Below are 14,565 nucleotides of genomic sequence, written 5' to 3'. Positions count from 1 at the left end.
GTCAGACAACTTATAATTTAGTTTTTGCAGAAATTGGTTACCCTTTTCCTTAGTTGTATGCATCCCTTCTATCCTCTTTCATCATTTCTCTCCTTCATTTTTGCTTCTTTTCAAAACCTTTGTGTTTCAGGGATCTTCCAAAAATCTTTCCCCCTTCTCAGTTTCCCTCTCTCCCTATCCCACAGTCTTTTCTCCAAAATTCATGCATCACAACCACCTCCCTTTTGGTAAAGATGGAACATGACTTCCTCAAAAGCTCCTTCAACTCCTCTGAGGTAGTTACTTGACAGAAAATGAGGAACATGCTTACTTCAGAAGTTAAGTAGGCTTCCTTAACAGCATATCGAACCTGTGCTAACAGAAGCAGCAAAGGACTAAGCTTTGTATTATACTTTGATGAGCTACAAAAGAACAATGGATGAGCTGAGCTGCTACTAACACATTTGGTTTGCACATCTCTCTCTCGGTTTGCATGTCTAATCTCACTCAATCTCCCCCATTTTGTGTTTGCTATGTCTTCTCTTCTGAGGGAACCACATCTGTGCTGCAGCTCCATCCCACAGCACTTCCCCAGATGTACAAAACTGTGCAGAATTACAATTTCAATTTGCTGCTCCTGCTGGCGCCAATCAGCAAGCACAAGGTTCAAGAGCAGCAACATAGGAACTTTTAGAACACAGGGAGGCAAACCATACAATTCCCAAACCAACTATACCCCCAACCTCAGGTCAATTTCTCCTTAACTCAAACCTCTGCACTTTCCTTCAGCAGATATCCTCCATTGACATGAGACCACAGAACTGTTTATGAATTTACACACTAAATTTAAATAGCCAAGCAAAACACAGTGAATTAAACACACAAGTGTAGCCCTAATACTAAATTCTATTAACATTACTGAAGACCTTATTTCATCATAAAAAACACAAGATGAAATAATACATTTTACACCAAAATACACTAGATGCAACTTAAACTCACAAATAAGACAATCTGACATTAGTTAAGGCTGAAATTCTGTCCTTTAGTTCAACCTGCTTCCCTACATTTTCCTGATTTATAGCTGAAATTGACCTTTGGCATTAGTCTAATTTCAGTATAGTTTCATCTTGTAAATTTTATAAATAAGAATTCCTCTGAGTATGAGTTATTATTCCCCTGCTCCTCCCAGTTTTTAGGAAGTCACTCTGACCCCTGCTGGGAGTTTCTATATCAGCAACAGAGACTGGAACCAGAAGCAGCAGCACACAGAATCATAGAAATGTAGGGCTGAAAGGACCTTGAGACGTTACCAAGTCTGGCACCCTGCACTGTGGTAGGACCAAGTAAACCTAGACCACCACTGACAGGTGTTTGCTCAACAATGTTTTTAAATACTTCCAATGATGGGGATTTCACAATCTCCCTTGGAAGCCTATTTCAGAGATTAACTACCCTTATGGTTGGAAAGTTTTTCCTAGGGTCTAACCTAAATCTCCCTTGCTGCACACTAAAACCCACTACTACTTGTCCTACCTTCCATGAACAAAGAACAATTGAACACCATCTTCTTCATACTAGCCCTTAACATATTTGAAAACTTATCAGGATACTCCACAGTCGTCTTTTCTCAAGATTAAACATGCCTAGTTTTTTTAACCTTTCCTCAGAGGTCAGGTTTTTTAAATATTTTACCATTTTTGTTACTCTCCTTTGGACTCTCTCCAATTTGTCCACTTCTTTCCTAAAGTGTGGCACCCAGAGCAGAACACAGATTCCAGCTGAGACATCACTAATGCCGAGTAAAGCAGTACAATTATCTCGCTAGTGTTAAGGTTTCTCATTCTGAGGTGTATTTTTTGCATCTCCATCACACTGCTGACTCATATTCATTTTGTGATCCACTTTAACTCCAAGTTCCTTTTCAGCAATATTATCACCTAGCCAGTTATTCCCAGCTGTGTATTGTGCATTTAATTTTTGCTTCCTAAGGGCACTGGGAACTTAAGATCAGCATACCTACATCTCCAAGGATGTCAGAAATCCAAACCCCTGAGAGATGTATCTACGCTGACCTAACACCCAATATGGAGGAAGACAGAAGATTCTTCCATCAATCTTGCTATCTCCTCTTAGGGTATGTCTTCGCTACCAGCCAGATCTGCGGGCAGCGATAGATCCAGCAGGGACTGATTTACTGTGTCTAGTCTAGACGTGATAAATCGATCCCCGAGTGCTCTCCCATTGACTTCTGTACTCCAGCTCGGCGAGAGGCGCAGGCAGGGTTGACGGGGGAGCGGCAGCAGTTGACTCACCGTGGTGAAGACACCACAGTAAGTCGATCTAAGTACATTGACTTCAGCTACATTATTCATGTAGCTGAAGTTGCGTAACTTAGATCGATCTCCCCCCAGTGTTGACCAGGCCTGAGGGATATAGATTACTTATACTAGTGGGAGAACGCCACCCTTCAGTATGGGCAGCATCTACACTTAAACTATTACAGCACCACAACTGCTACACTGGAACTATGCCACTGTAGCGCTTTAAGTGTAGGCATGTGCTAACTTAAGTACTTCGCGCTTGTCTTTAATGAATTTCATCTTGTTGAATTCAGACCAATTCTCCAATTCATCAAGGTCATTCTGAATCTAATCCATAGCACTTGTAATCCTGTCCAGTTTGGGGACATCTGCAAATTTTAAAGCACACTCTCCGCTCCATTATCCAAGACAATAATGAAAATATATAACAGTACAAGACCCAGGACTGACCCCTGCAGAAAACCATTGAACTACTCTTTGAGTATAGTCTTTCAACCAGTTGTGCAACTATTTTAGAGTAATTTCATCTACACCACATTTTCCTAGTTTGCTTATGAGAATGTCATGTGGGACTTTGTCAAATGCCTTCCTAAAACCAAGATATAAAAATCTAGACATGCCACATGCAAAAATATATTTTTGTAGCTGCTGTGCCTCCCTAGTTGCAACACTATCAACAGCCCTAATAACTACAGAAGGAAAGAGAGAATGAGCACCTCTTCCCACCCTCTCTAGAAAAATGGTAGCAGCAGGCCAGAGGAAGAAGCCTCCCATAATTCCCCAAATCCAATAGTCGTCTATTGCTCACCATGCCCCTCACTTTGTACGAAAGTGAGGTCAGTTATTTCAACTTGAATTTCTCACACACTTAGGTAGTGTTAATGACAGCAACTTTGACACAAGGACAAGTAGCACTGTATAAACCATTACTACTGCAGGTGTACATATGTTTAATTTAAAAGCAGATCCAAGAGTGATGTTTTCAATTAATCTTGGAATAAAATGTACAACTGGGAAGATATTAAGATCAAATATGTTTCAATCCTTTACTTTTAGTATGAGATTTAAAAATGTCATCAGGCTACACAGATTCCACATGACCATCTAACAGTGAACCTTCTGACTCTGACAATCCTTCCAAAAGCAGAATAATCAAAACAGAAGATGAGGGAGATAGGGAAAGTAATGCAATTCTGTCCTAGGTTCTGAAAATAACAAATAAGAATTATGTTGCTAACTTGAGAAAAGACGGATGGTGCCGAGGTTGAGGTACAATACTAGGTACTGAGAGATCCAAGAGATCCATGGCTCTGCCACAAACTTCCTGTGACACAATTACCTCATCTATAAACTAGGGTTAATATTTTCCTAACCTCAAAGGTATAGTAATTCAGGTTTGTAAACCCTTCAAGATTCTCAAATAGAACACACTATGGATGCAGAATGTATTATATTAAAAATATAGTGTAGAATCTAAATGAAATTTATAATGCAGCTTCTTTGGATTTTTTAAAAATGTTTGTAGAAGACAAAGAAAATTGTGTTTCTAGAACACTGACAAGCTGACCATTCTAATTTTTTTTTTAAAGAAAGAAAAATATGGCAAAGAATTTGACCATCTTATGAAACAATATTGCTCCCCCCCACCAGTGCCGGAGATAATCCAGACATATTATAATGCTACATTAAATGGTATTATAAAAAGCCTGAAACAGATATGATGTCTCACTTCTGTATTAGTGACAGTGTAGCTCCACCAGTGGGAGCCCTGGTGCAGACTGACCTTGGCAGTTTCAGCTCCATGTAATTTAATGCTGCTCACAGCAAATCTAGGCTGCACAGCAGTAAACACACCAGTAGCCAATCTACATTAGTTCTCCCAAAGGCGATGCAACAATCATAGTGAAACATCTGACAAAAAATGCTAGTGCAGACAAACTCCATAGCTTTCTCTCTCATTTCTTAAGCTACTTCCTTTTCTTTCTTGCCTTCATTAGAAGTTCTCTTGTAATAAATGCAAAAAACAGAACAGTCACTGTGGCTGATTAAAAATACATCCTATACAATCCCTATATAACACGAGATTACAACTTTTAGCAAAGCTTGCAATTAGTTATTGGCACAGCTGGCTCAAATCACCATTTGCTTCAATTTACCTCATCTTTAAAATTCAGTAACTGTGGCAACTAACAGTGTTTTGCCCCTGCCAGAGCCCCAGGCTGGCACAAGGTTGTCTTTCTGAAACTGGCTTACACATTTTTACAGCACAGTCACGACCCCCCATAACTAAGTTTATTACTGGGTGTCCTTCCTCGCTGCTACATGCAGCAGAAAACCATAAAGATACACTACCCTATATGCTGGTGATATTGTTCTGTGTGTATGTCCTCCAAACCCTGTGTCCCCTGCCGAGGCATCACAGTTCCCCAGATTTTTCCTAGAATGCATGGATAAAAACAAGATTATACATTGTGGTAAATACAGATTCTCAATCACAGCTGTGATAGAGCAAAGTTCTACAGACAAAACTGAACTTTTATTTGTAACACCATTAATATGACTGTGTCAACAACTGGCTATAAAACCCTCGGAAAGTTGTTGCATAACATGGCCTTTATATCTATCTGCAATAGGAAAATGACCCTTTGTTAGGCTGTCTACACTATCATGGTAAGTCAACCTATGCTTCACAACTCCAGGTATGTGAATAACTGGAGTTGATGTACCTTAGGTCGAGTTACCATGGGGTGTATACCACGGGGGAGGGACAGCAGGGGAGGCTCCTGTCGACTTCCCTTACTCTTCTTGTCAGGGGTAGAGTACAGGGGTTGACTGGAGAGCAATCTGCAATCTATCTGGCAGGTCTTGACTAGACCTGCTAAATCAACCGCCGGTGAATCAATCCCAGAGCACTGATCTCTGCTGTAGTGTAGGCTTGCCCTTAGCAATTTTTTTCAGCAATGGGTATGTCTCCCCTTCCCCCACCATGCATTCTCAAAATCTGTGTTGAAAGTGGTTTAATTACTGGTACTCCTGGAACAAAACTCTTTTCAGTAGCATTACAGAAAGTATAAAGGAACCATGTTAAAAATCATTTTGTCCACTAGCAGTTCTCTCCCCTGGAACTGAAAGTAGTTTAACCCTATGCCGGTAACCATTATCATCAATGAATAATTCCTGAGGCCATGTCTAAACTTTATGGGGATAGATGCTGCTGCAATCATTGCAGCGGGGGTCAATTTAGCGGGCCTAGTAAAGTCCTGCTAAATCAAATGCAGAGCACTCTCCGGTGGACTCCAGTACTCTACCAGAATGAGAAAGTAAGGTAACGTGATGGGACAATGTCTCCCGTCGACATTGCACAATGTAGACACCGAAGTAAGTTGACCTAAGCTACGTTGACTACATTATTCACATAGCTGGAATAGCATAACTTAAGTCGACTTATCCCAGTAGTGTAAACAAGGCATGATTTAGTGAAGTGGGCCTTTCTATGGTTCATGTACTCAAACAAACAAACCAGCACCAGAGAAATGTAATTGATGGACAATACACTGGTATCTCGATATAACGCCACCCAATATAACATGAACTTGGATATAATGTGGTAAAGCAGTGCTCCAGGGAGGGGACGGGGGCTGCACACTCCAGTGGATCAAAGCAAGTTCAATATAAAACGGTTTCACCTATAACGCAGTAAGATTTTTTGGCTCCCAAGGACAGCGTTATAGCAAGGCAGAGGTGTATTTAATAGAACAGAGTATTAAATATCTCCTTGAATATATTATAAAAAACAGAAAAATTCTATAGGAATCAACTTAAGATAAACCCAAGTAAGACACACACAAACCAAAGTAAGTGTCCACATGGGGGTTTGCATGAAGTTAGCTAATTTCTTTTAGGAAGATTTAATTGAAACCGGTGCAACTGTCTGAGGCAGACAACAGCAAACTTATAGACACAAACTATAAAACAGGTTTAAACCAATGTGACACACACATTAGTCTAATTATGCATGGCACTTAATTCTGACTGCAATATTCAAGTTACAAGGATAAAGCAATCAACATTAACAGATTAGGCAACAGATATAACAGTGACAAGAGGAGCAAGGATAGGTCAACTACAAGGAGGAACACCTGGCAATTTTCAAATCAGGTTTGGATGTCTTTCTAGAAGATATTCTCTAGTTTAAACAGGAATTATTATAGGGAAGTTCTATATAATAAAGGTCAGACTATGTGATCACAGTGGTCCCTTCTGGCCTCATAATCTATGAATCTTCTGAACCACAAAAATCAGAGAGGGAAGCGACCAATTTTTAAGAGGGTCATATCAGGTCAATTCATCTGCCAGTGCAAGCCTCTACAATAAGTGCCCAGGGCTGTAGGTGGTGAAAGTGGGCTAATTTACTACACTTCTGCTTTTGAAAAGATTCCAAACAGTGTTACCTCCCAAACATCCCTCCCCCCGTCCTGAAAATCACCATTTCACAATACTGTAGTGGAAACAATTTCTGAGTTGTACTTTAAGCTAATTCCCCATTCCCTCACTAGTCTCTCTCCCAGCTTCTCCAAAATAGCAGGTTTTTACTAAGGCACCTGATGGACCAGGTAATTATCCCCAGATAAAAAGTGAGAGAAAAAAAGAGAAAAGTTATACCTGCAGTAAATAAAGCAACACCCATTCGGGGTGCGGGTGTTAAACTGGTTAGCTGTTATTCCCAGAGAACTAAAAACATAACTGGGGCAAATTAATAGAGATAGGGAAATCTGTGCGTACAGCCTGGATAGGAAAAGATGTTCAAAAATTAAGACAACTGGCGCCACCCCATCAAAAAAATAAAAATAAAAAATGGCACAGCAAGAGGATATAAGTACAAAGTAGTAGAGACAGTATGTGGGTTCACAGAAAGGAAAGAAGAAGTGTAATGTGAAGATGATGAGGGATCTTAGGGAAAGATCTGAGGACAAGTAAATAAGATCAGCAGGGGTAAGAATCACAGTGCGGGAAATAGTTCTTTGGAGAAAGAATTACAGCACAGGAATAATTATGGTGGATGAATCCTCCACACTGAGGGAGGAAGAACGATTAAAGGGAGGAGGAAAGGATCCCAGTTAAGGAAAACGGATCACTGTAAGGCTTTGTTACAGAGCAGTTAGTGGGTAGCAGAATATTAACTGGACAATTATAAGGATTTAGTTGAGGAACACTGAACTATGGAGATAGTCATTGGGTAGGTGCAGAAGAGGGTTACAGGGAACGTCACTGAAGATGAAGGGACAGTAGGGGGCTTTGGGGAGTAGTTAGTTGCACAGTCTTAAAGAGTGGGGGGAGGCTGGAGGGAACTGGGATGATATGGGGTCAGGGATAACTGAGATTATGCAGAAGTCTGGCAGTCAGGCACTGGGGGTTGGGGTGAGGGGCTGTGGAAGAGAATATTCTGGAGTGACTGGGATCATATTGGGAGAGGGCCAGCCACTGAGGCAGCCCCATGGGGGGGAAGCTCCAGGAGCAATGCTAAGGCACTGTGGGGGCTGCCCCCTTACGCAGGAGGCTCCTGGGGCGACACTGGGACGGTGGCGGGGGGCTGCCCCTTGGGGCGACACTGGGACAGGAGGGGGGAGGCTCCGGGACAGGTATTTCCAGTGCGTAGTTCGAGGCCTTTCCCCAGAGGCCGAGCCGGGGGCAGATGGGCCGGATCCCCGGCCGGGCTCGGCCCCACCCGGGGCTGGCGGGCCAGGGCATAAAACGCGCCCGAAGGGAAGAACAAGCAGCGGCGGCGTCCGGGCCTCCCATGCGCGGCGGGTGCGGAGCGATTCCGAACCGGGCCCCGCAGCCCAGCCCGTCCCGCTCCCGCCGCCTCCCCGCGTCCGTCCCGTCGCCGCCGGCCTCACGCGACACGCGGCGCCGCCGAGGCCTCGGCACTCACCAGCATCGCGCGTCCCGCAGAGTCAGGCCCGGCCGCGCCGCGTCCGCCCGCCCACTTCCGCCTCCGCCAGGCCCGGATCCGCGCCGTCTCCCTCCCTCCCCGCGCGGCCCGCGGAGGAGGAGCGATCACCGCCCCCGCCGCACAGCGCGCCCCGCCCCGGCTCCACCCGCGGGGAGAGAGCGCCCTGGGCTTGGCCGCACGCGGGGGAAGCGGTGCTCGCTCCAGCACCGGGGTCTCCCCAGTAGCGGGGGGCGGGTACCCAGCTCCAGACCAGGGTGATTCCCCAGCACCCCGGGGGGAGTCCGCCCAGCACCCACCTGCCAACACCACCCGCCTATTCCCAGGGAGAGAAATGAGGTTGAGTGACCGAGTGACACCTGGGGAGCTCGCCTCCCCGTCACGCCAGGATGGAGAAAGCGGGGGAGCTAACTAACCCTTCAGCAACTGCACACAGACACCCGCACTCAGCTCCCGAGAGAATGGCAGATTGACCCCTCCCACAGCCGGTATTAGAGAGAAAGGGGGAGGGCTAGCTAAACCCCTTGCAAGTTAATATACTTTTATTTATGCCAGTCACGCTGGTCATCGAGCCCTCTGTTGTCCTCCCTTGGAGGATGGATGTAATATTACGTTTGATATGACAATGTAGTGGTATGACTCGGGGGGAAGATCAAGTGCCCACAAAGTCAGGCACATCGGACAAACGGGGTATTCATCCAGGAAAGCTCATGCTTCACTATGTCTCTTAGTCTATAAGGTGCCACAGGACTCTGCTGCTTTTACAGATCCAGATTAACAGGGCTACCCCTCTGATACTTGACACAAAGTCACAGCAATTGGAGGGACAGCTGTAACTCAAACTTGTTTTTTGTTAATTTGGATAATTTCTGCTGAAGTGGCAGTACTCCACTTTCAGTCAAACTGTGGCAGTAGCAGCCACAGTTTGACTGAAAGAGGTCTCTTTGAGAGAGACTCAGCCTTGTTCTGTAGACGGGCAGGTGTTGAAGCTTCAGGCCCATTTATTTTTTATTTACAGATATTTAAATGAGATCTAGAGGATGTGATGATGTTGGGGTAATGTATTGACTCACTGGGTAGGCAGAAGTCATAGCAGACAGGAATTATAGAAGGAGACATTGAAGGCCTGGTGCTGCTATATGACATTGGGCTGCCTGTAACATTTTCAGTTATTGCAAGTTAAGCTGAGGGTATAGCTACACTCACACTTTACAGCGCTGCAACTTTCACACTCAGGGGTGTGAAAAAACACCCCCCTGAGAGCTGCAAGATACAGCGCTGTAAAGCATCAGTGTAATCAGGACGGCAGCGCTGGGAGGGCATCTCCCAGCGCTGCACGCTATACCTGTAGAGGATGTGGTTTATGTGCAGCGCTGGGAGACCTCTCTCCCAGCACTGCCGCTCCGACCACACTGCGGCAGCGCTTTGAAATTCCAAATGTAGCCATACCCATTTGAACCTGAGCAGTGTTTGAAGCAGAGACTTAATTCAGTAGTTGCCATTTGTTCCCTATAAGCAATACCCTCACATGGCAATGATGGCATTGTTCTGGTGGAAATGCTGCCTTTCATGAGACATTAACCCCTCTGAAATTACTAAAGACTGTAGGGTATATCTTGAGAGCATCCTGACAAAGTAGCAGTTTAGATAACATACTGACTAGCTCTAGTGACCCTGCCATTCAGTTGGCTATATCTTCACTGTCTGTCCTAAACTGGTATCTGTTACTCACTATTAAAGAGGTTTCCCACTGAAAAAGGAGAGGGGATGGGATTTAGGGACCCTTACACCTGAGAATCTTGCTGTGGCAAGACATTCTCTGCCCCCTATCATTACAAATAGTGCAAATACAGATTAACTGGCAATTCTCCTCTGCAGACAGAGGGCCAGATTCTGATGTTAGTTATACCAAAGGAAATTTGGAGTAACTGCATTGAAATCAATGGTGTTACTCTGCTTTTACACCAGTATAAAGGACATCAGAAACTGGCCCAAGGAGTGCATCACTCAGAGTATACTATGGTACAAGTTGCACAAACAGTAGGTAACCAGGCTTGGGGAGAATATTCCTTTACACCCTGAAATTATCAGCTCACATTTAGGCACCACAGGCTGTGCACCATTTTCAAAGTTTGGCCATTAAAAATACCCCACAAATAGCTGTTGTCCACACAATCTCTTCAATGAATTATACAATAAAATCTCCAGAACCATCTAGTGAAGTGAACATAATCAAATACATTGAGATAGCTCCTCTAAGAAAACAGTGCTGGCATAGCAGTCAGGAAGCACCACTTTGGAAGCAGGGTCAGTAGATGTGATGGACCCTATTTGCCAACTGTGGAGCATTGCATCATGTGCACTATGATTGCTCATGAAAAATTGCTTTACAAGCACTATCCCTGGGCATGACATAGCACTTCCTATTTGCCAGAGCAGGAGTTACGTATTAGAGGTGAAGTTAATGCACCTGATGAGTAACATGCAGTCTTCTTGGTTGAGTCAGGACAAAGACGATCAGAGGGAAGAGGAAACCAAATATGGGGTGGGGGAACAATTATTAATAAATGAGGCCAATGATAAAATCTCTGAAGGTTTGTTTTAACTTCATTTTGCAATATTATAACATTTAATTAAATTCATACACTGTTAAACTCAGCATTGTTTTCAAATGCTAAACCAAGGAGGGGATGGGGCCATGCATAAGAGAAGAGGGGAGAAAAATCTGTCAAGGAGTGAAAAAGAAGAAAGGAAAAAGCCTGAATTATCATGCACAAACAACCATTACCGTCTGGTTCTGAGTCCTATAGCACGACAAAGAAAGAGAGAGTTTTCTTAATCCTGCAACAGAAACTTGAGATCATAGAGAAATTTGAGTATGGCATCCCAGCAAGAAAAAAAAAAAAAACTTTCACTCGAGTATAATTGTGGTTTGTGAGCTGTGTATGACTTAAACATGGGCAAGTCATGGATACGTAAGTTTATTCATGACGATGACAGCATGCTTGGTGTGCTGAAGAGGAAGTCGGAAAAAAAGCTTCATTGGAAGTTGTAGATGTTTCTTTATACACATGGTTCAAACAGAAACATGCTGAAGGAATTCCAGTTTCAGGACCAATGATAGCAGAAAAAGGCAGGGAATTTCATGCAAAAATGAACATTATTGTCAGGCCCTGCCTCTCAGTAGTCATGCCTAGTGGATGGAGTGCAGCTAGAAACCAGACATAGGGTTGGGACTGTGCTGAGGGTAGTGCTGGAACCAAGATATGGGAACAGGCCAGTATCAGAACTGAGATCAGTGTCTGCAGACAAGCCAAATTGAGTACTATAGCCAGAGTCCAGATACAGGCCAAAGCCAGGTGATCAGAGTCCATAAACAAGCCAAATCAGTACTGTGATGCTGACAGACTAGCTCAGCATGACGCTGGCAGACCAGCTCAATTCAAAGCCATAGGCCAATTCACTTGTTAGAGTAGAACAAAGAGGGATGTTACCACATTACATTTACATGGCATATGAACTGGTAATTACATTTACACTAAATTTACCCGTTGTTTGCTATTGCCTTACATTATGTATATCCCTGTACTTACTTAATTAACCCTAGATGAAAAGTGTTTGTAGTGAGAATTGATGAGCAAACTTTGTGCAAACTAATGAAAAGCTGTTTGGATTGCTGTGACTAAATGCATTGTGTACATCTCTGTAATTAGATTGCCCATCAAACAGGATTGGAGCCTTGGAACTGTAAATGAGGAAGCATGCTAAGGAAAAGACAATGTTGTGACAGAAACACTTGCCAGATTGCTTTTCAGGGAAAACAGCTACAAGAATGGATCCAGAGAACGATCTTGTATCTCTGAGTTGTTTGGACACTTTCAGGGAGCATTCCAGATGCAAGATAGAGATCCCCAAACTCACTTTGAGTAAGCCCAAGAAACTTATGGAAAACTAACAAATTATTACATCTCTGTTATCACTTTGGACTTACAAACTTGGACTCATCTGTTAACGTATTTTACCTGCTCTAAACCACTCAATAACTCTCTTCTTTTTCTTAGCTAATAAACCTTTAGTTTACTAGAGAAATTGGCAGCTAGCATTGTTTTTAGTGTGAGGTCATGAGTATCCATTGATCTGGGGTAAGTGACTGACCCTTTGGGATAGTGAGTATAAGGTGAGGTAATTTTTGGTTTTAATAACTTTTCACCACAAAGTCTACTTTGTCTGGGCAGCAAGATGCTCTGGAGAGCCTAAGGGGACTGTTGTGACTCCATGGTAAGACTGGTATAGTGATCCAGGAGTACACATATGTGAAATCTAATTATAGAATAAACCACCAGTTTGAGGTGCCTGCCCTGTTTTCTGACAGTCTGATCTGAGATTGCCACTCTCAGTTGTGAGCTGCTCTAGACAAAGTGACAGGGACCATAGCTGGAGTCCAGATACAGGGCAAAGGTTGAAGTCTGGTGGTCAGAGTCCAAGAGGGTCAGGAGGCAGAGGCAAGACTGGAGCCAGGGGCGGCTCTAGGTATTTTGCCGCCCCAAGCACGGTAGGCAGGCTGCCTTCAGCGGCTTGCCTGCAGGAGGTCCCCGGTCCCACGGATTCGGCGGCATGCCTGTGGGAGGTCCCGAAGCCGTGGGACCAGTGGGCCTTCCGCAGGCATGCGGCTGAAGGCAACCTGGCTGAAGGCAACCTCTCGGCGACCAGCAGAGCTCCCCCCCGTGGCTTGCTGCCCCAGGCACGCGCTTGGCGTGCTGGTGCCTGGAGCTGCCCCTGACTGGAGCGGGCCAGTAACAAGAATGGAGCAAGGTCAGGGTTGGGCAAGGACAACCCAGGCAAGGCTGGAGTAGGAACCAGATCAGGAGCAGGCTGGACATGTAGGGAGTCTGGTACACTGCAAGGCTGCAGGAGGGTTCCTAGCTGGATAGTTCTGTTGCACAGACTAATCTGCAGCTCTGCTGGGGTTGGGGGAAGTACCTGAACCTGAGGATTATCTGATCCAGGCTCTACTCCTGGATAGGCTGTTGCTCCATGCTTGAAGACTGAGTCACTGCAGGCTCTGTGGGAAGATTAAGTGCAGCTGAGTTGTTGGTGCCTGCCTGAGTGCTGCCTCATCACAGCTCTGTTGTAGGGGCACCTATTGAGCCTCTGGGGATAGGCGGTTACATGCCTGCCCACATCGAAAGCCCCTACACCCAGCCTAAGGGGAGGAGCCTCAGGACCCAGGCATCAGGGAGCTGTGACACTGCATCCCATATTCTTCAAAGAGATTACTATGATGATATGATTATGGCATAACAGTGATGTATTTTATACAAGATAGGTCATGTGAAATATTGTAAAGGTTATGATTTACTGAATATGATTATCCTATTTGTATGCATGCATCATTTTGGTATCTGAAGTTAGGAATATTGTCTATGTATCTATTACAAATGTGTTTACACCTGGGGAATGCCCAATAGACAAAAGACTATCAGTCTAGATGACTGGCTGGAAATGGCCCATTCAAGTCAATGGACCATGAGGAAGAACAATAAGTCTTAGAAGAAGCTAATCTCCCAGCCAGGAGCCTTCCTGAGGACCCTACAAACAGCCTCTGGTCATGGTTGCTATGACACTACAGGGACATGTGACCAGATCACCTGGTACAGGACTCCATCTTGGAATACCAGCGTTTTTCCACTGAAAGGCATGGGAACAAAACTCGGAGACAAAGGGTTCCCACCATATGCAAAAGCTATTTAAGGCAGGGGAGTGACATTGAGGTTGTTCACTGACTCCCTGCCCAAAAAGACTCCTGCAAATACCTGAGGAACAAGAAATGAACTGGGAGGAAGTGCTGGATCCAGGCTAGAGGGATTTTTAGCCTGTGAAAGGAACACCTGGGGATTCCAAGCTGTAATTAAGTGAAGCTTGTCCCTTAAGAGCCTGAAGCCAGCTTATATAATCAGTTAGGGTGAGAATTTGCTACTCATATCGAATCTCTTTAGTATATTAAACTTAGATTGTGTTTTTGTTTATTTGTTAGGTAACCTGCTTCGATCTGTTTGCTAGCCCTTATAAATCACTTAAAATCTATCTTTTGTAGTTAATACATTTGCTTTTGCTTTAATCACAAGCCAGTGGGTGGGATTTATAACTTGGGGCAAAAATCTGTTGTGTATTCTCTTTCCACATTGAGAGAAGAAGCGAATTTCATGAGCTTATGCTGTACAGATTTCTGTGCAGTGCAAGATGGTATTATTTTGGGTTTACACTCCAGAGGGGGGTGTGCTCTTGAGCAGTTCAGCAGTTCCTTCACTATAG

At 44.2% G+C, this 14,565-nt stretch overlaps 2 protein-coding genes across 3 annotated transcripts in view; both read right to left on the bottom strand.

The window, feature by feature from the left end:
• The window catches only part of CUL1 (cullin 1), a 97,326-nt gene extending 88,999 nt beyond the window's left edge, over window positions 1–8,327 (bottom strand). The window contains exon 1 of one of the 2 annotated variants that reach the window (XM_032782094.2): window positions 8,236–8,327. The gene's annotated coding sequence lies outside the window, so the exon portion shown is untranslated. Of the gene's footprint in view, window positions 1–4,655; window positions 4,736–8,235 lie in introns of those variants that run through there. The other variant, XM_032782095.2, reaches the window with a different exon arrangement.
• Window positions 1–14,565, bottom strand: part of CNTNAP2 (contactin associated protein 2) — a 2,322,964-nt gene that overhangs the window by 493,749 nt on the left and 1,814,650 nt on the right. The gene's annotated exons all lie outside the window — the stretch shown is intronic.

The sequence above is a fragment of the Chelonoidis abingdonii genome, chromosome 2 (assembly GCF_003597395.2).
Source record: "Chelonoidis abingdonii isolate Lonesome George chromosome 2, CheloAbing_2.0, whole genome shotgun sequence".
NCBI lineage: Eukaryota > Metazoa > Chordata > Testudines > Testudinidae > Chelonoidis > Chelonoidis abingdonii.
This window is presented reverse-complemented; position numbering and strand designations above follow the sequence as displayed.